Source organism: Chrysoperla carnea, chromosome 3 (assembly GCF_905475395.1).
Source record: "Chrysoperla carnea chromosome 3, inChrCarn1.1, whole genome shotgun sequence".
Taxonomy (NCBI): Eukaryota; Metazoa; Arthropoda; class Insecta; order Neuroptera; family Chrysopidae; genus Chrysoperla; species Chrysoperla carnea.
The window spans coordinates 34,897,573-34,918,565 of record NC_058339.1 but is presented as its reverse complement, the minus strand read 5'-3'; the positions used below and the strand labels follow the sequence as shown (position 1 = coordinate 34,918,565).

General features: G+C 28.4%; 1 protein-coding gene across 6 annotated transcripts in view; it reads right to left on the bottom strand.

Annotated features, from left to right (window-relative positions):
• LOC123294813 (TOX high mobility group box family member 3-like) overlaps positions 1-20,993 on the bottom strand; it is a 399,305-nt gene that overhangs the window by 51,344 nt on the left and 326,968 nt on the right. Inside the window, exon 1 of one of the 6 annotated variants that reach the window (XM_044875975.1) lies at positions 215-363. The exons of the other annotated variants lie outside the window; for them this stretch is intronic. The gene's annotated coding sequence lies outside the window, so the exon portion shown is untranslated. Of the gene's footprint in view, positions 1-214; positions 364-20,993 lie in introns of those variants that run through there. 6 annotated transcript variants of the gene reach the window in all.

Genomic DNA, 20,993 nt, shown 5'->3' with positions numbered 1-20,993 from the left:
TAAATGATTTCATGCATAAAATAAAAAAAAAATTTTTATATTGTTAAAATATTATTATTTTCCTATTCAAATTTAAAAAAATAATTTTATGTTTGTCAGTTTTTATTTTTATTATTTTAAAACTATGAAATATGTTATCCGGTCCATGTTTTACTCCATAAAATAACAAATTTTCAAAGATACAATTTTTCTGATTTAAAAAATTAACACTTACAATTTTAATTTTTTTGTTTAATAATAGATGTCACTGTATGTACAACACACAACTCACTGTTTCACACACGAAGTATTATAACATGCTTCTTTACCAACAAAATGCCAAATAAGATTTTCTAACAATTCACACAATTTTTTCATTTATAAATAAAAACCTCAATAAATTTTATGTTTAAATAATTAAATTAAATAAATAAATCACTTAATTTTATCACTTATCACAAAAAATGTTTATACAAAAAGTTTAATTGTTAACTTTTTATGTACATTATACAAAAATGTTTATCATAACCGTAGTTAACTCACTAACTGTCTGACAGGTTATGTTTTATTTTATGTTTCACAACAAGAAGCGTGCTCACTTCTCTCACACACACAACACAGGTTTGTTTGTATCTGACATCTAGTGGAACTCTTAGTAGGTTGTTTTCATAAATTTCAACTTTTAGTTTCTTTTCAACATTTATTTTATTCAGTGTTTTTTAAAATTGAAATTAAGTAGTTGGCATGAATTATAATTAGATTGTAATGTTTGTAATTTTTTTTTTTTATTAAAATGTATATTATGCGTGTTTAATGGCTATAAAAATGCAGTTTTTATTAATAAAGTGTATAATAATCAAATAAAAATTATTGATTACAGGAATATAAATTTGTAATGCAATGAAATTGAATTATTTTTATAAAAATTTAATAAATTGTTTAATGGGTTTATTAAACTCAACAAATATGAGAAAGGGGTGTCGGACTCTTTAATCGATTTCGTTTATCCTTAAAATGAAAGATTTTATTAATAAATTTAATATTAAATGCATTGTAAAATGAATCAGTAATCTAGAAGTGATTTATTTTACATAAAAAACATTAAAACCTTTATGATTATTGTTGTAAAACTATAAACGTTATCAAATACTCGTTAAATTAATTTAAAGTCATATAATCAAACGACTTCCATAAATAAAATAAGTATAGATTTCAACATAGGCTATGAGCATGAGCATAGCCAGAGTAAATCGAATTCGAAGACCTGCCATAAGAAACAGACATGCGAATGTGTTTTAGAATTATAAAACGGCTTTAATTTCGTGAAAGTTTGTAACTGATCCATAGATTTTGGTACGTAGATCTATCTTTTAGAGATTCCTTATAGTTCTATATAGTCAGAACCATTGGAATTCAACAAGAAAAGCCTATATTTTACAAATGCATTCATTCAATTTTTAACATTCGCAGAAGATCATATTACGAGAGCGTAAAGAGATTTATAGAATGCAAGAACGAAGGAAAAGTAGTTTAAAGGATAGATAAAAATAGACAATAGCTCATCTCTATCCAGAAATCAGAAAACTGTATAAATTTAAATGATATAATAATCGACGAAGATATTTTTGAGAAGGTTAGATTCTTTTAATACCTGGGAACCGTGTTTACATAGTGCTGAAGCACTAGAGTCCCTCGTTAAATAAGTATTAATTACTCAAAAAATAAAAATAATCGAGAACAAGCAATTCGATACAAATGTATAGAGACGAAGCTTGATTTGAATAATCATTCTCATATGACACCTACATTAGTTCTAAACTTTCTCAGGATTTGCAGCGAGCAGAGTTAATTACAGGAAGCAAAATATTGATATTGCTAAGACATTTGTAAAGAACGGGAAGAGAGTTTCTAAATAATTTTTCAAAATCACTTCCACGAGAAGTAGAACATCGAGACATGAAAATAGTTATTTTGAAATTTTGGAAATAATAAAACCCTGAAGCAAGAGAGGGATTTTGTCTCATACAAATAATGGGTGCATATGATTATTAACGGTGTAGACACACATGAAAGTTAAAAACGTCATAGAGATAAGAGCATTTTTTTATCATAGAAAAACCATGTTTAATATGTGTCTGTGTCGATATTTGCCTGTCTTTTATACAATTAAAAGCTTCTGAATGATAAAAAAAGCTCGTTAAAACAAAAGCTTTGTCGTTGTTGAAAAGGTGATTATCAGAGGAATGTCACACAGCAGGTATATTATATTTCTATATATGAGGGTATAACATACCACCATTCTCTCTCACATACCAGCGATGTGGTGATGATGCAAGGGATGAATATGATGCACCAGTATCATCACTGTTCTATAAAGTCCAAAAGTAAATGTGATAAAAGTGTAGTAAAGACAAAGAGCGATATATAATAATTTCAAATTACCAGTTTTAATTCAATATAAAAGGATTATCTCTATATGGATATTGCGAAAGACAGAGATAAGTTGATTACAATCCATTTAGATTTCAGGGAAATTAATAATATTATTTTCCATAGATACAGTAGAAATCATTCATAACAATCATTTCTCATCGAAAACGACTAATTACAAAATATTAATGAGTTGTAGAAAACAGATGTCATCTACCGGAAGTCTGAAGATGGCCCCCGCTTTGTGCTGGATGCAGAAGTGTCAAGCGGAATAGTAAAGCAGGTGGGCTAGCTAATTTGGAAAGCGTACCATCTAAGTTCTACTATCGATTGAAACGCAGAGTAATTATGTCGAGGCCTGCCACCACATACGATGGCTGCCACATATCCCGCTCAATGGCTCGAGATGGACGAAAGATAAAATTATACAACCGTTAAAACACTAGAACGATTTTTTAAAAGTTTCATTATAATGAGAAACAGTTTTCTAAAGAATTTCGAGCAAACAACAAAGGTAGGAGTTGAAAAGATGTCTATGTCTACACGACTAGAAAATGCTTTATACGAAAGGATTAGAGAAGAAATTATAGGTTCGTGAAAATAAAGACGGTACAATGGGGGCAATGTATTCTTATGTAATACGCTACACAAAATACTCTCTTGTTTGCTTAACATTTTGTAACTTTCTTATCAACTGTTATTGTTAATTCACTAATATCGACTATCGGTTGATCATTGACAGTTCGCTGGATGACGTTATACAAACGGGGTTTTACTGTATTCCCATAGCTATTTTTATAATAGTTAAAGTCACAATCCAATAGTGTTTTAAAGTGTAGATAAATTCTATTATCTGACTGGTATTTCAATTTTTATTTTATTTTATTCTATATATAAAATTTTTTTTATTTTGTGATTTTGTTTTAGTTTAGCTTTAGTTTAAGCTAAAACTGTAATAAAATTTATTATAACTTCGGATAATTCTGACTATATCATACTTAGGATTTGATAAAGTGTTGATCATAGACATTTCAAAACCAATTCTTGCTGCATGATTTTCTTTTTAAGATGATTTATTGATGAAATATTTAGAACACTATTCGATGTTTAATTCTTTACTAATATTATATTGGAACATTTAACAACTCGAGATTGTCTTTCTGTTCTTTTGCCTTAATGAGAAAGTAGTTAAGACTTGAAAAAATGTATTTTAATGCGATAATAAGATTGATCATCGCAAGGATACTTTGGGCTAATCTGATAATCTGAGAACAAAGATCTATAGTAAACAACTGCCTATTAGAACTATTATTATCATTTTACCCTGTGCTGACATCCGGGGGCGTAGAATAGAAATACAACAATACGGCTGCAAAAAATTGCAAGGTATTTGCCATAAGGGAATTCTTGTTTTATCAGTCTCGATTTACAATAAGTATGGTAGAAGAAAATTCTAGTTATAGGTTGTCTCAAAGAAAGAGCTGTGAATTTATTGCTGTGCTTTTGTCTTGTTTAATCACTTTTTTTGTAGTAATTTGCAGTAATCAATGGTTTTGACGATACAAATATAAACTTGATGGTGTTGACCATATTGATTGCGTGACGCCATACGGAAATTTACCAATTTTCTTTTTCAAAAAAGTTTATGGCTCGAAAATAGCTTTCATATGTTATCAATGAAAATGAGTTTCAATTATCACATACATCATTTTCTGGTATCATTATATGAGCATATTCATTACTAGACTAAATTAGTTAAATGTTTTAAAAAAAACTAAACTTAATCAAACTTTTTGTGTCAACATTGAAAAATAGGCAAAATAAAATCCTTTTGTTTGTAAACATACATAAATCCTGTGTCTCTATTTCATCATCTCAATATCCTTTCCACATCAATCTACACATGTCCCTTCGGAATATAATCAACATGGACATGTTTTATTTTATTTTTTGGTTTGTTTATTCACGTGATTGTATTTATTCAACATTCATTAATTAAATTATAAATTGAATTCTGTAATTTTTTTATTTTATTTTATTATACAAAAAATAAAAGAACGCATGCGCATCCCCATAATGTCACTCGTTCGTTTAGTTAATTGATGTATACACATTCACACACACTAGTTCCATCTATTTGTCAATTATTTAAAACATACGTATGTACAGCCCGCCATGTTTGTGTTTTCTTAATGAATTTACATTGTTTTTCTATTTTTATTTCATTATTTTATTTATTTAAATTTTATTTAACTGTGTGTGTGTGTATGTGCACCGGTTATCATTACAATAATTTAATTAAAATAACAAAAACATACGGTTTAAAAAAAGTTTTACTAAAATAAAAATATATATATAAAAAACTGTTTTTAATTCTGTTAGTATTGTTTTTTTAAATTATTGCATAGAAATAATTTATTATATAAAATGCAATATATATTTTTTGTCTCTAAATTAACTAAATGATGACGAATCAAAAAGTTTGGAAGACCGTGTTGCCTGTACCTACCTATATGGAATATTATAATTTAATTAGGTCCTAAATTAATTTGTATTTACTGTTTTGAAATCATTAAGGGTAAAATATTCAAAGTTTTTTAACGATTTTGTGATATTAAATTTGAATAAAATAATGAAATCTTGATTTGCATTTAAGAATTATTTGAAAAAAGTTAAAATTTTTGTAAAAATATACTTAAATATTCTGATTTCGAGTCATAAAAGCACATTTTTCTATTAAAATATTAAAATTAAAAATCGTAATTTTTAAACTGTGTATCACGTGACCCAAAACGCGGGTAAGCTCTGATGTGATGTCATAGCGGTATGAGTCATAGACCATCAGTTAGTTTAGTGTAGACAGCTGAGTATAATATATACATAGATAATATTTATTATAATCAGATGTCTATGAATATATCTGTCAAACTTATTTGTGTTATTTCGTATAGTGATACCCATATTACGTCATCAAATTGGATGCCCGCGTTTTTGACAGTTTAAAAAAGGTTTAAAATTTAATTTAAGTTTTTGGCAAGAAAGCGTGTGTATTTTTCCGAAATAAATTTTTGATGTCTTTATGAGCAGAATCAACATTTTGAAGTACTTTTTTAAAAATAGTGGAATACCCTATTGAGGTATTATTTTAGTCTTCTCTGTAAACAAGGGAATGCTACTTGACCGGGCAATGTTAGGTAATCAAACTAATATAAGAAAAAATTTATATACATAGGTAATTCCACTTTTAACATTATAAAAACTCTCTGTATGATATACAAAAGTTAGTCTTTGAGTTGGCAATTAACTAAAAAGTTTGCCCCTTTGTATTTATATAAATGATATCTTTTGAATTATTAATGCAATCAAGACACAAGATATTCATTTAAAAATCTTATAACGTTTTATTATTTTTATTATTTATTGAATGAGTCAACAAGTTTTTGGTTTGTGTTACTTTTTATAAAATTATCGAACTTAACAGGTTGGCTGATAAGTCCCCGGTCTGACACATAGATGGCGTCGCTAGTATTAAATGCATATTATTTTTATATAGTACCAACCTTCAAATGATTCGTGTCAAAATTTGACGTCTGTAAGTCAATTAGTTTGTGAGATAGAGCGTCTTTTGTGAAGCAACTTTTGTTATTGTGAAAAAAATGGAAAAAAAGGAATTTCGTGTTTTGATAAAATACTGTTTTCTGAAGGGAAAAAATACAGTGGAAGCAAAAACTTGGCTTGATAATGAGTTTCCGGACTCTGTATTTTTTCCCTTCAGAAAACAGTATTTTATCAAAACACGAAATTCCATTTTTTCCATTTTTTTCACAATAACAAAAGTTGCTTCACAAAAGACGCTCTATCTCACAAACTAATTGACTTACAGACGTCAAATTTTGACACGAATCATTTGAAGGTTGGTACTATATAAAAATAATATGTATTTAATACTAGCGACGCCATCTATGTGTCAGACCGGGGACTTATCAGCCAACCTGTTATTATTTATTTAAAAAATCTGTGTGTTTTAGAAAAAATTATTTGCGTCATCATTGACTATGATATAAAAAAAAAAACTTTTTGAGCTGAGAAGGAAGTTTTAATATTTTTACGAAAAAATTGTATAAGATTTTATAATCATATACATTTTTATTTTAAGATAACTGGTACTCTTAAGTAGGTTAATAAACCTGTGAGCTCGCAATATTATTTTAGAAATTGACGGGAAACTCAGGCCCTGGTGACAATGAAACATGTCTATATCAATGTGGATATCTTCATATTCTTTTGACATGTATTCATTTTAAATGACAAAATTATTTTGAGCACTTTTTCATTCTTTCAAAGGAGATAACGCAGGTGGTACATTTCAAGCTAAGCTAGATATCCAGCTTGGAAAGAAGTTTGGACTTTTATCCAATACTAATGATCGACTCATTTTTTTATTACTTACAACGTTAGGGTCGTTATCTATAATCTTCGACTACATTTTTCAATTTTACTAAAATATACATTTAAATTTTTCTAATCATCAGGGCCGGATTTAAAATTTTGCCGCCCTTGGGCAGTCGAATAAATGCCGCCCCATCGCCCCATTTGAGTAGTCTAAAGTGAAAAATATGACTCTTGCTGACATCTATTGGCGAATAACCGAGCAAAGCTCGGTCATCCAGATATTTTTTTTCTTAAATATAGAATAACCCAAAAACGTCGTTAATTTTTCAAAAAGAAAATCCGAATTAAAATTTTTAGATTCCAAAAAAAGAAAAAATCAAATATTACTATATCAAATCTTCAAGAAAATAAATTAATTCAATTATTTCGAAGATTAATTTTTACTTAAGGTGCCAAAATTATAATTTACCCACTTTCGATTTGACAAATAATGTATAAGTTGAATTTCTTAAATTATCCCCTAAATAATAAATGATTAATTGAAAGAATAAAAAATTCCTATAGAGAACTTTTGATGACTATAAAAGAAATTTTTTCCACTTTCCAAATTTTGCCGCCCTAGAAAATTTGCCGCCCTGGGCACTAGCCCCGAAAGCCCCTAGTGTAAATCCACCACTGCTAATCATAATACAAAATTTAATCAATTATAAGGTACCAACCATAATTAATTAAAACAAAACAAATGAAGATTATAAAATTATAATTGAAACAGTACTACCAACCTAACATATTACATGTAAGCAATAATAATAATAATAATAATCGAAATTGTGTATTATATTATAGGTATAGTAAAATCTATTAACTGGTATGTTGTTTGGTGATTCCTAATTTATAACTAACCCGTTCGATTTTGGGAGGAGAATGAGTATATTATGGATTGCTTCTGGGGCTATATTCAGGGCTATATATTATTATAATAAATAATAATATGTAAGCAAAATTCAATATCAAAAGCCCAGTTAAATAACAAAATAGTCAACAATATAAACAATAAGTACCAACATGGCATAATAATTATAATAACATATTATAACAATTCATTTAAGTAAATAACATATACAATATATATATATATTTAATTTTCTGATAAAAAGTTACTATTTTCATCTCAAAAATATAAACTTTTACAGTAATCCTAACTTTTGTATACAATCTTATGATATTGTGGTGTTAACAATCAACTCGACAATATAAATAATCCGTCGTAATAAACAACCCGACGATATATTCATTCAACGGTTCACACACATACAGTACTATCTTAAAAACAAATGAAATCTAGACAATTCTAAAAAGAAATAAACAATATCGTTTTATATTACTTAAACAAAGATAGAAAACATATACCAGTAAAATATATGCAATAGAACATACGTGACAGTTCTAGAATTTGCTGGACTATACGGTAACAATTGATTGTAACTATATAAACAGCGCACAGTGTGCGATACGGGGAAATTACAATCAGACTCTTCAAGTAAACTACAGTTAACTTTTATGATCTATCAGAATAACATTAAAATAAAAGTATTGCGAACTATATTGTATTTCTATGTAGTAAATTGATTATAGGCAGTTCATTTTTTCCTTACACAAATTTGATTACGTTAAGCCCCGCTATAGAATTGGTTACCCCGTTAAAGAATGCCGTTAAACATCGGCAAATTTTAAACGACGACTAACGACAGGTATTTAACGAAAATAACGAATAACGACACGACGATAGAGCGCCTAGGATCTCACGATAGAGCACGTAGAAGTTCGTATGCCGAAGTTTATGCTTCAAGATCCAGAGCTTTGGTTCTCGATGCTTGAATCGATTTTCGACGCCGCCGGTGTTACCAGAAAAATAAAAAATACCGTTGGAAAAATTTGTTCACAACTTCTGTTTTCTTTGTAACTCAATTGGTTAAAGCACTATTTTGGAATATAAGTGTTTGTCGGTACAATCTCCGTTGATGTGCATCAACATTGATATAAAATATGCTAAAATTTTACTATAATTGAGCTATGAATACAATAATTTCCTTAAAAAATTATCGGTCTGGACTCTAAAGGTTTTATAAAATACAGCTTGTATACAGTGTTACCAACTCAAACTCCACTTAAACAAAACAAACATGCATACATTTGTTTTGGGGGAATACATCTGAATCATACACACAGATGTGAAATGATGGTGGTACCATTGCTTGTTGTTAGTTCGTTGGCTCACTGGCTCGACTACTCGACTGGGTTGTATATGTGTGTATGTTGTATTTAATTGTGTTTGTGTAAATAGACATTTTCTTAAAATACATAATCAAATAGTTTTAATTCAAGTAAACAATGTATTTTAAATTAAAATCAACATTATAAAATATATGTATAATGATTGAATTTTGTATTAATTATTTATGTAAATTTATATAATTATGCTGAAAATATTTTATTTATTTTTGTTTTTATTATACAAAAAAAAAAAATAAACTTTATTGTAATGTTTTCAAATTAGTTGGTTGTTAGTCATTGGTGGAACAAGATGTGTTGTGTTTACATATTAATTGGAACGAAGAAATTATGTTAATATTTGTTCTTTATTTAATTTAAAGTTTCGTTTGTTTATTTGGAATGTTAATTAAGAGTTTTGGAAATTTGAGATAAATGCAAATCGCGAAGTAGATTTAATGTTTTATTCTATCAAAAAAGTATATGCATTTTTGGGAGTCAGTATACATTACCTATACGAAAAGTAAAGCGTGTGAAACTATGAAGGAAAGTTTCCAACGCTAAAAAAAAGAGTCATGTGTACTTAACTGGCCAACTTCATATCATCCACTTCTAGTGGATTATGAAAGTTTGCAATTGAGTTCTGTCGACTGCTTCTCTACACAATTATATCAATCGTCTTGGCTTTGGAACTGCAACCAAGATTGCAAATCGGAACATGATCAACGTGGGATTGCTTAGTTTCTTTTAGTCGGGTGAACAGTACAATAATAAAGTAAGCTAGATAAATAAGTTGGAAGAGGAGACATAGAAAAAATAACAATATGTGTAGTAAAAAAAAAGAATCATGTATACTTAAGTGGTCAACTTCATATCATTCCGTTCTGGTGGATTATGAAAGTTTGCAATTGAAGTTCTGTCGACTGCTGCTCTATACAATTATATCAATCGTCTTGGTTTTGGAACTGCAACCAAGATTGCAAATCGGAACATGATCAACGTGGGTTTGCTTAGTTTCTTTTAATCGGGTGAACAGTACAATAATAAGATAAGTTAGATAAATAAGTTGGTTGAGTGAAATAGTATTCAAACTATATGATACATCTACTTGGTAGAGTAGACCGATCGAATTCTTAATGATCAAAGAATATATATTGGAAGCAGCGAAAATTACACTAAATATTTTTAAGATAAAGAGGAGACATGGAAAAAATACAAGATGTGTAGTGACTTAGCTAGATATAAAAGTGTAACTCACTGACGAAGCTTAAATGTTCAATTGCCAATCAAAGATATCAATTATCGTTATTATTAGGCTTTGCTTTTTCCATTACGAAACAAAATTGAATGCTATGAACGCGACCTTTTTAAAATTGTAAGCTCTACTAATATTAAATGACTGTCACGAAGATATTTTTATCTAAGTTATAATATGCAAGAAAGAAAAAACATTAATAATAATATACCGAATCAAACTGTGAAAGGCACTTAGCAAATATTGGACAGGCGAAATATTTGGAATTTATTGTTGAGGATTAAGGTGAATGGCCGAGTCGCTTAAAAGAAGGTCGTACGAAAGGCTAAAGCTCACATCGATTATTGTACGTAAAAGGTTTAAGTAGGTATGCTTTTTAACCCCCCGAACTAAAAAAAGGGGTGTTATAAGTTTGACCGCTTTGTGTGTGTGTTTGTGTGTTTGTCTGTCTGTGGCATCGTAGCGAATAAACGGATGACCGATTTTAATTTTTTTGATGTCTTTTGAAAGGTAATTTAACGGAGAGTGTTCTTAGCTATGTTTCATATGCGAGCTTTGAGTTTTGTGCTCTAAAAAAAATTAAAAATTGGCGATGATCTTTAAAATTGATTCAGTTTCTAAAAGGCATGACGTATAATTTTAACATATAAATAATTACTATGGAAATGAATGGTCAAATAAACCTGGCTCAATTCATTTCGGAAAGTGAAATGGTATGATAGCTCTCTAAGTATCCTTTTCATCTCATCTGATGTCCTCGACAATCACTTTGATATTGATTAAAGAAGGAATGTTTATCTGTGCGTCCGTGTGTTTCTCAGTGACATCGTAGCCCCTAAACGGTCGAACCGACTCGATTGAGAATATTTTATAGCTAAATAGCTATAGCTGTCGGGGGTTTTTTAAATTTTGTAAATTTCACTTGTTTTGGGAAATATTTTTCCAATTTTAATTATAACAAACAAAACAACAAATAGCCTCACTTTACACAGATAAGAATCTTTTGACATTTTTCTTCACTTGTTTTTTGTTTTAGTATAACCATTAACCGCCAGATATCACTCGTACATTATACAATATAAACTGTATATAAAATATCATCTCTCGTATAGATAAAAACTACCTTTATGTAATTAAAAACTTTTTCTATACGAACGAAAATAATTACATTTTGATTGAAATCATTGTTTTTTAATTTATTTTTGGAAACCTTATTTTGTGTTTTTGTTGTTGTTTGTAATATTATGGGAAAATATGATTACGTGGATAATAATATCTTTCGTCTTCTTCAAATACACACACAAAAAAAAAACTAATTTCAAAAGTTTTAATACAAAAATACATACCTTTTTTCTTTTTTTTTTTTTAAATAAAAACTAAATCAAATTTAAAATTTTACATTTTCTGTTGTATAAGTTTCTCTACGTACACTCACTCATCTGATAATATTAAAAGAAAAAAAAATAAATTCATAATAAAAGTTTTCCTTTGTACCACACAATGTGTATGTACTTACTTTTCTATATATGAGTTGTGGGGGTAGGGGTGGGGATGAATGGGGTGGTTTTTGTGTATAGGAAAATAATATTCTAACACATAGAGAGAAAATGTTATTTTCGTTAAATATTTGTATATATCGCATTGAATAAATCCAAAAAGATTACAATTTTTTATTTATTTATTTCTACGTTTTTGTGTTATAGAGATGCGAATATGTGTGTTTGTGTGTTGAGGTATATTGAATGAAACACCACCAGAGGGAACAACATGATAATCATCATCAGAGTAAAATGTTTTTCCATTGAGATTTTCCTTTCTCTAAGTGAATTTTTATATTGAAGACATGATCAAATTTCGGAAAAAAAATGTTTTGTGAATTTTCTGTTTTTGTCAGTTTATATAGCCATTTAAAACCAAGGTTAAATCACTAATTTACTCTTGTGACTCTAATTTAGATTTGTGATAATATAGATTTATAGTTAAAAACTAGATTTTACATCCGTAAATATAGCTAGCTGATATAAAATTGCATTGGGGTCGGTCTGGAATTGAAAAAACAATACAGCTTGCTTACGATTTTAAGATTTAGTTTTTAGGGATGGCTTATCCATCCAAATTACAAATTAAGTTATGATGTTAATGGTTTTTTTTTTTATTTAAAAACGATGTAAATATTCATGTGTAAAATATTTCAATTTATTTAAATTATAAGATGATGTATTATAGGTAAAGTTTAAGCTAGGTTAGTTTAACTATAGTTTTAAGATGTATTGTACTATTCATGGTGAAACTTGACGATATAATACAGTCAAAATTGATTACAAGTCGTTATATGTTCTTATTAAAGTGAAAATATATGTATATTTACCCATGCTGATCGTTATTGGTGACTAATTCCAATAACAATTGGTCGGTAGAACCGATATATGAGTTAATCAGGGCAAATCAAGTTAATAAGACTTTGAAGAATTAAGTCACAAAATAGTATTCTTATGTTGGTCGTTGGCTTAAAATTCTAGTTAATATTAGTCGCTATAGCCGATATGTTGTTATAACCGACGTCGTTTATGAACTTGAACTTGGTCAGCCCACAAATAGTAAAGGTACAAACAGTATAGACTATAAACATCTAACCTTGCGTCCGATGTATAAAAAATTAAATTATTTAAGTGCAATACACTTATTTATCTACACTTGTGTAAATAACTCCTTTACACATTATATTCATGATCGTATTGGCAGTCAAATTTTAAAGTTATTTAAGCTTAAGAGAGGGAAATATTATATTAATTAACGCAATCGGAAATTCAATGTTAAGTATAGACGTGAGTTGCAGGATCTTTAGTACATTTTAGGGTGAAAATTCACCTAAATTGACAAATTAGTCTTTTTGCGTAATGTTTGACCCTGTACAAATAAATATACCTTAACGAACCTAATTGCACTTATTTCCTTACAAGGCACATGTTTTTTGTCTCACCCTATAAACTAATATATACGATTATGTGTTCCCTTATAGCAAAAAAAAGTAAATAACTAAAATAAATTTATTTGATATTCCGTTTAATTGAATTTTTTTATAGCTAACATACAAAATAATTCATCCGAACTGTTTTTTATTTTGTTTATCTAAATGAAATTTATTTATTAAACAAAGAGAACATTATGCATACATATATGAGCATCTCTGTTCATCTCAAGTAGTATATTGATCCATCATCGTCAAATATATTAGTGTATGTGTAGAGAGGTACCTACTACTACTACTTCTACTCGGGGGAAAGCTTTATACCATTTTCTTTAGGGGATTGGCTGCATTTTCCGCCCCTATCTTTTATATATATTGACATTTTATTATTGAGCGACAACCACATACACAAACATATACACGTCATACACGTGTGTGTGTGTGTGTGTGTATGAGTCCGGGGGGAGAATATGATGTACGTGGTGTGTTTTTTCTTCTTCATCTTCTTCAATTGGTCGTGGTGTTCTTATAAATTGTGAAATAAATTGATGTTCGTCTTCTCAATAATAAATACATAAACAGAACTTTATTTACTTGTTAACAGCAAATTTTTTTTAAAAATTTACTTTTTTTTTTTTGGAAAATTTTATTTACATTATTTTGTTGTGTTGTTAAGGAAAATTAAATTTTTTCCTGTTGTGTTCAATGAATAATTTTTTTTTCTAAATGTAATTATTTGAGAATATATTTTCTTTTATATAATATTTTTAATGTTAGTTATTTGGGAATTTTTTGTATCGATTTTGTGAATAAAAAATATATCTCTACTTATAATTTTTGATATAGATCTATTTTGAATAAAAAAATAGATGTGGAGAAACTTGCTTATGATTATAAACCAGTCAAAATGGAATTAAGAAAAGTCCAAGTGGATATTTCTATTGAACTTGAAAATCAAAAATTTTTATGCTACTACTACAAGAAAGAGAAGGTGGATTACTGGATATTGCAACAGTTCTAAATCTATGTGTTGGATCACCAATGACGTCGAGCAGTCATAAGTAGGCGTAAATTAATAAAAAAAAGCAGAGGTATATGGAATGACAAAGCCATTAAAAGAGTATGCTATTTTTTGTTAGACAGTTCATTCATATATTTGAACAGAATTGTTGTAAGTTACTATGGATTCAAAATATCCATCTATATATTTGACGACTGCAAAAAAGATTTGCCCAAAAGAAAATTTAAACGAATCGGCATATATCCGAAATGATATGCAAAATTTCTGACTGTAGCTTTAAAGAGTGCTCAAAATAGGAAGGGGGAGCACTGCAGGTGCTATAGGCAAAAAAAAACTACACAAATTTGCTTTAGCAAAATATCTTCTAGGGGCCGACCAGAAGCCAAGAACAACAATGGACATAATGCATACAATACAAAAAGGCCATAAACTCAATCTTCCATTCTTCTGGAATCAATTGAAATCTATAAAAATAAAAGTGGACCAAAAATACAATTTAACGACCAGGCGGACGTAATAAACAGCGGACGTTTCGGTGTACCTTGGCCCCATCTCGATTGTGGATCATAAGTTCTTAAATACATACGATTTGAAGGCAGAAAATAATTCAAGTGTGTGTCCGCTAAAATCACTAAATTTTTTCTCCTTTACTTTGTACAAGGCATAGTGTTGCCGCAAGGCGATAGTAACATGTTGCTTGAATTGTGTTGACTTGTAAAAGTTTTTTTTATCGTTTTCTGTCGTCTCATGTTAAAAGTTTAAAATCTTTATGGTATTCAAATAAAAACAATCATTATTATCTGATCGGTTTATATATTAAAAAAGAAATCGTAGTAAAAAAATAAAAGAGTTTTCTGATTAGTATATTTACAAAGATTAATAATCAATTAAGATTGAATGAAAATTCTGCATCCCAAGTATTTATTATCTGTCTCTCGAATATCTGTCTTAATTATCGAAAATCAGGATTCTTATTATCGTCTCGTTTTTTCGTTGACGTATTCTCATATCGTCTCGTTTCTCTCGTTACTCGCGGTATAACTACACCTTCAGAAGAATTATCAAGCTTAGAAAAGATTAATAAATTTATTAAATAGTTCAAATAGTTTAATGTTGGATTACAATTAAATATAGTTTTTAAAATTCTTTAAATTAACTAAATCCCAAAAAGACACATTTTAATAATAAAGTTGGATATAAATAAAATGCTTATAATTGTAACATGTAACAAGAATTTTATTTTAAATACATATAATTTAAATTCCTTAGACTCATTTTAATTTATAAATAAATCTCTTATGATTTTCAAGTATATACCCATGATGTATGCATAGGGATGAAATTTTCTAAGCTCTTTTAATTATATATCCTTTTATGAACGCACACACATCCCCTATGAGACATAACGGCACAGAGGAAGCTTAAGGGTTTGTTATATTGCTTGCCTTAAAACAAGAAGAGCTCCGCCGTGTGTCTACGATGTAACAAGGGAGCCTATGTGTGTAGAACTGGTAGTATTATGCACGTACAACAACATTGATATAGAAACATTTTTAATTTTATGTTAATACAAATTATAAAGGCATTATAATTAATGTTTTATTTTGTGTGGGAATGTTAAAATCTGTGTGAGGGAGAACAGTTTTTAAAGGGTGCATATTCATTTGCAACTATTTTATTTATTTATCAGGTTTTATTTTTTTTCGGGTTAGGAATTACTGGACTATTATTACATATTTTTATTAAAAAACTAAATTTTGTATGTATTTAAAATATTTGTGTACTTCAAGTCATTTGTGATACTTTTAATAGCTTTTTCTATCTCAGCACATTATACCACTTACGAAAAAATTACACAGGAGTCGGGACTTGAACCAGGGTCCTCTAGATATCCAAATTGTTATTGTTAGGAGGTACAAGGTCTTTATTAGGGTTGTTTTATACGCTAAGAAATTTTAGGAGTCTCTGCTAAAATATTATGAGAAATATATTACAAACTAATAATAATTAGAACTTTAATTATTTTCTTGATTTAATTATCATTCAAAGTGCCAAATTTTCAGGATCCTGAAGATCCCTCGAATAAAATTTAGTCAAAAGTACAATATGATTTATTTCGACATATAGGTCATTAAAATTGAACCAAAATATAATAAAAAACCCATTTTCCCAAAAGTATAATCAAAAACTCATTTCCAGAATTTGTCCTTTGAGTTCTATCTATATCAGCATTCTGTTCAATTTAAAATTAGTGAGGAGGGAGTTGCGTCGTAATCAGCTGAGTCCTTAGGATCCTAGTAAGACAATTACTTGAGACACTATCAACTTCCTCAACTTTTTCTTTAATTATCCTCATTATATTTTAAAACATGTAACGAATCTTACCAAAAAAATACAGTGTACAAAAGTTTGAAATTTCGTCTCCTTACCTGAAAAGAAAGAAAAACATATTATTAATATATTTAAAATTAAATCAATTTTATTTTTTACTTTCTAGTTTGTTAAATTAAAAAGTTGCATTAAGCGTATTTTATTTCAATCATTTAATCTAGTCAGTGATAAGTAGGCTTAAATATTAATTAAAAAAAAAAACTAGCACTGGTCTATCGAATGAATAGGCCATTAAAAGAGTAGGCTAGTTTTTTATTTGAAAGTAAAGTTCATTCATACATTTGAACAGTTTTATTATAAATTTGTATGGTTTCTTAATATCTATCTATTTACTTATTAAATGCCTGCTGAAATTCAGCTGTTATCTATTTTAAGGCGAACATTGAAAGGCGCATGGTGAAATGATTATCCCAATATTAACTATATTTTCTATTCTTCACAGCGCCTCCACCATATTTTTATTTTTTACCCTATTTTGGAATGTTATTGAGTAGTAATTATACCACGCATATATGTTGTAATATGCAAGGTATACTAGGTTTAGTCCCAAGTTTGTAACGCTTAAAAATATTGATGCTACGCATAAAATTTTGGTATAGGTGTTTATAAAATCACCTAACTAGCCCATTTCCGGTTGTTCGCCCGCCCGTCCGTCCGTCTGTCAACTCGATAATACAAAAACGAAAAAACATATAAAGCTGAAATTTTTACAGCGTACTTAGGACGGAAAAAGCAAGTAAATGATCAACATAAGTCAATTGGGACTTGGGTCTGTAAGACCCATCTTGTAAACCGTTAGAGATAGAACAAAAGTTTAAATGTAAAAAATTCCTTATAAAAAAATAACCAACTTTTGTTTGAAACATTTTTTCGTAAACATCACTGTTTACCCGTGAGAGCGCAAATTAGGTGTAAATTGTATAGTATGTATTATATGGGAATATCAATTATGTATGTGTGACATGTATGTATGTATAATGTGATAGAGTAATCAACACTGTCTATGCATGGTATTTCAACAATGAACTCAGTCAATTGTTGGTTTTCACTTGTTTTTTATCGTAATTAGAACCACAACCACATGGGTGGAATTCTAAAAAGTTTGATTGAAGATTTTTATTTATACTGTAGCTGTCTGTATAAGTAAAAGTTTCGTTTCTCTGACAAGAGTGTGGTGAGATAAATGTTCCACCAAAACAAAGAAACACTAGTATTTTTCCGTAATTCGTGTCAATGCGATAATTTATTTTAAGAAAATAATGACACATCTAATTATCTCGAATAAAAAGTTTATTACTTTATCTATTACTTTAAAAATGTCTTCTTTTTTATATTTTTGAAATTAAGATAATAGAAATATTTAAGATTAGCTTCACAAAATAAAAAAAAATAAAAAAATGAAAAGAAAGAAATTCTACAACAACCATGAGAGAAATAAATGTACATAAAATTACTTTTTATATATTATAATGAAATTTACACGAGCTTTTAAAGATTAAATAATCAGCGCAAAAGGTATCTTAAAACATGCCAGAGAGAAAATGAGATAGAGAATACATTACTCGAGAGCTTGGCTAATGTTGTGCCCTTGTTGTGTGTTTGTGTTGTACAAAGAAAATTAATGGTACTTTTAAAACATTCAAACACTTTTCTCATAAAATAATCTCGTAAGTAGAAATATTTTTCGTAAGTGGTTTTTTTTTAATCATTTTTTTTTTGCTTTTATTTTAGTTTCTCACATGACAACAAAATAATTTTGGTATTATTATTTTTATAATTAAATTTTATGTATTGCAATTTTTTAAAATTGTCATGGATATTTAATTGTGAAAGTTTAAAAGGTTATTCTTGTAATAAAAAGACGGAATAGAAAACTCGTTGTAAGTTAAACTATATTATTTTCTTGATCTCATATTTCTACTCTTTTTAACCGACTTCAAACAAAAAAGGAGGAGGTTATCAATTCAAGGGTATTTTCTTTATGTGTGTTATCTCAGAACTTTCGACTGGATGAACCGATTTTGATGATTCTTTATCTATTTGAAAGCTGATGCTTCCCATGTGGTCTCATTTCATTTTGGTCCAGTTCTAAAAAAAAAACTGTACTGTCAGAGTTGTTTACTTGGCTGACAAATACAAAATTATTTTAATGCCTAGAAAGCTGGCCAAGGAAAATTATTAAAAATTGTAGTGGAAGTGTAAAAAAAAACTGCAATATTCAATAGTTGTGCTGCTTTTCTTTCTATTATAGTTTTGCTTTAATTGTGTTTATTGCCGTCCAAATAAAATCCAATCCACATCCAAAATGGTGTCTAAAGTTTCCGTTGTCTGCAGTTCGAAAGAGATACTCATAATTTTAAGGACAGATGTTTATAATACCAAATGCTTGTTTTGGTTTACTTTACCAGCCCTTTTATATTGACGATTAACTAATATGTATTGGGTATTATAATTTTTTACTTATAAAGCCGTAAAAGTATAATATTTTAAAAAAGTATAAATTTTTCACTTAATTTTTATTATTAATGAACAAAACTGGTATTTATTGAAATTAAAACTTTGTGGTATAAAGAAACTTTAAAAAAAATTAATTTGAGAAATAACTTTTTCTTTCAAATCTCCACAAACCATTACAATTAACTCCAATTATTAAACCAATAAATAACTTGCACAAGATAAACATAATTAACTTGAAAACAAAAAAAAGTCCCATAAATATTAAAACGTTCGAGAAAATTTATTTATTTCAATTATTAATTATTATTTTTATTAAAACAAAAAAACAACAAGAATATAAATAATTCTTTCTTGAAGTAATTATTTTCAATTTTTTCGTTACGAAAAGGTAAAAAAAAACACACAACAAGAAACAAGTTTAACTATTAGTAGTATCATGGCGCAGTGTACCCATAAATATTAAAAAAATAAATAATACACGTCACGATTCATATTATGACTGAAATAAATGATTTTACTGTGATTCTTGTGTATTGAGTAAAGAAAGATGTCGAAGGTCTGCTGTATGTACTATCACGAACAAAAGCACTGGTGCATCCTTTTAAGTTTCTATAGCCAATTTGTGTCAAATCTGTATAAAAAAATTGATCTTTATAGAAATACAACTTTTGTCTGTTTTTGGAAAGCTGATCAAAATTCGGGAGTAAATAACTATAGATACTGTGAAATTCGTTTTGCCATGCGATAATCGGTGGTTTAAAATAGAACTGCGATAACAGGGTTAAACTGGGTTTCATCAGACATTGTACAAATAGATATATAATCACGAACAAATAGATATATAGTCATTCACAATGAAACCTTACTTTCTGACCTAAAATTCATGATCAACGATTCCGAAAACCGCTGAGAGACAATTTCTGAGATGAAATTCAGAATTTTCAAAATTTTTTTATAACTGATACTTCTAGGGGTAGTTTTAATGGGGTTGCAACCACTCTCAGTTTGTACTCGGATTCACGATCGGCGATCCCAAAAACTTCTCAAGAAACGATTTCCTAGGTGAAATTTTGAATTTAATAAATTTTTTATTTCTGTCGCTTCTAGTGGTAGTTAAGTGTTTTGATGGTGGGAAAACTACCTTAATTTTCTCATTTTGCATAGTAATGCAGAGGTCCGTGCGGTTGAATGTTCTTGAAGGTCTAAGAAACACGGTCAAACAACAATTTTTGAAATCGGAGCTGTTCCACCACTTTTCCACATTTTCCGGCTTATTAGGTGAACTAATAGAAAAGGGCCTGTGGATAAAAATGTCTAAGATGAATAAATGGTCTCTTGATGAAAAAGGAAGCATGAAAGTGGAAAAATTTTGAGTTTCTATATTGACAATTATAAAATATATAATTTCACTGCGCTTCCACCATAAAAGTGTAATAATATTGTAACACTCTATTGAAAACAGTTTCTTGTTAAGTTTCCTTAATTTTGCAGATATCACTTGTTTTTAACATTACCTATATAGTTATAAGTTTGTTCAAATTTCCTTGATAAGATCGTATCGATATCATTCAATTGTATTGAAGCAAATTGTGTAAAAGATTAATAATAAATATAATCTCAATAATATTATAATAATACCACAATAAATCTTATCTCTCAAAAATATAATTTATAAATGATGTTTTTTTTTTTGTTTTTGGGTCTTTGGTCATTTAGATCAATTCACCAAAACAATTTTTTATTATTATTAGATAATAACCTATACATAAGTTTAAAAGAATGAAAAAAAAAAAAATAAAAAAATAAAACAATGTAATAATTTTTTAAGA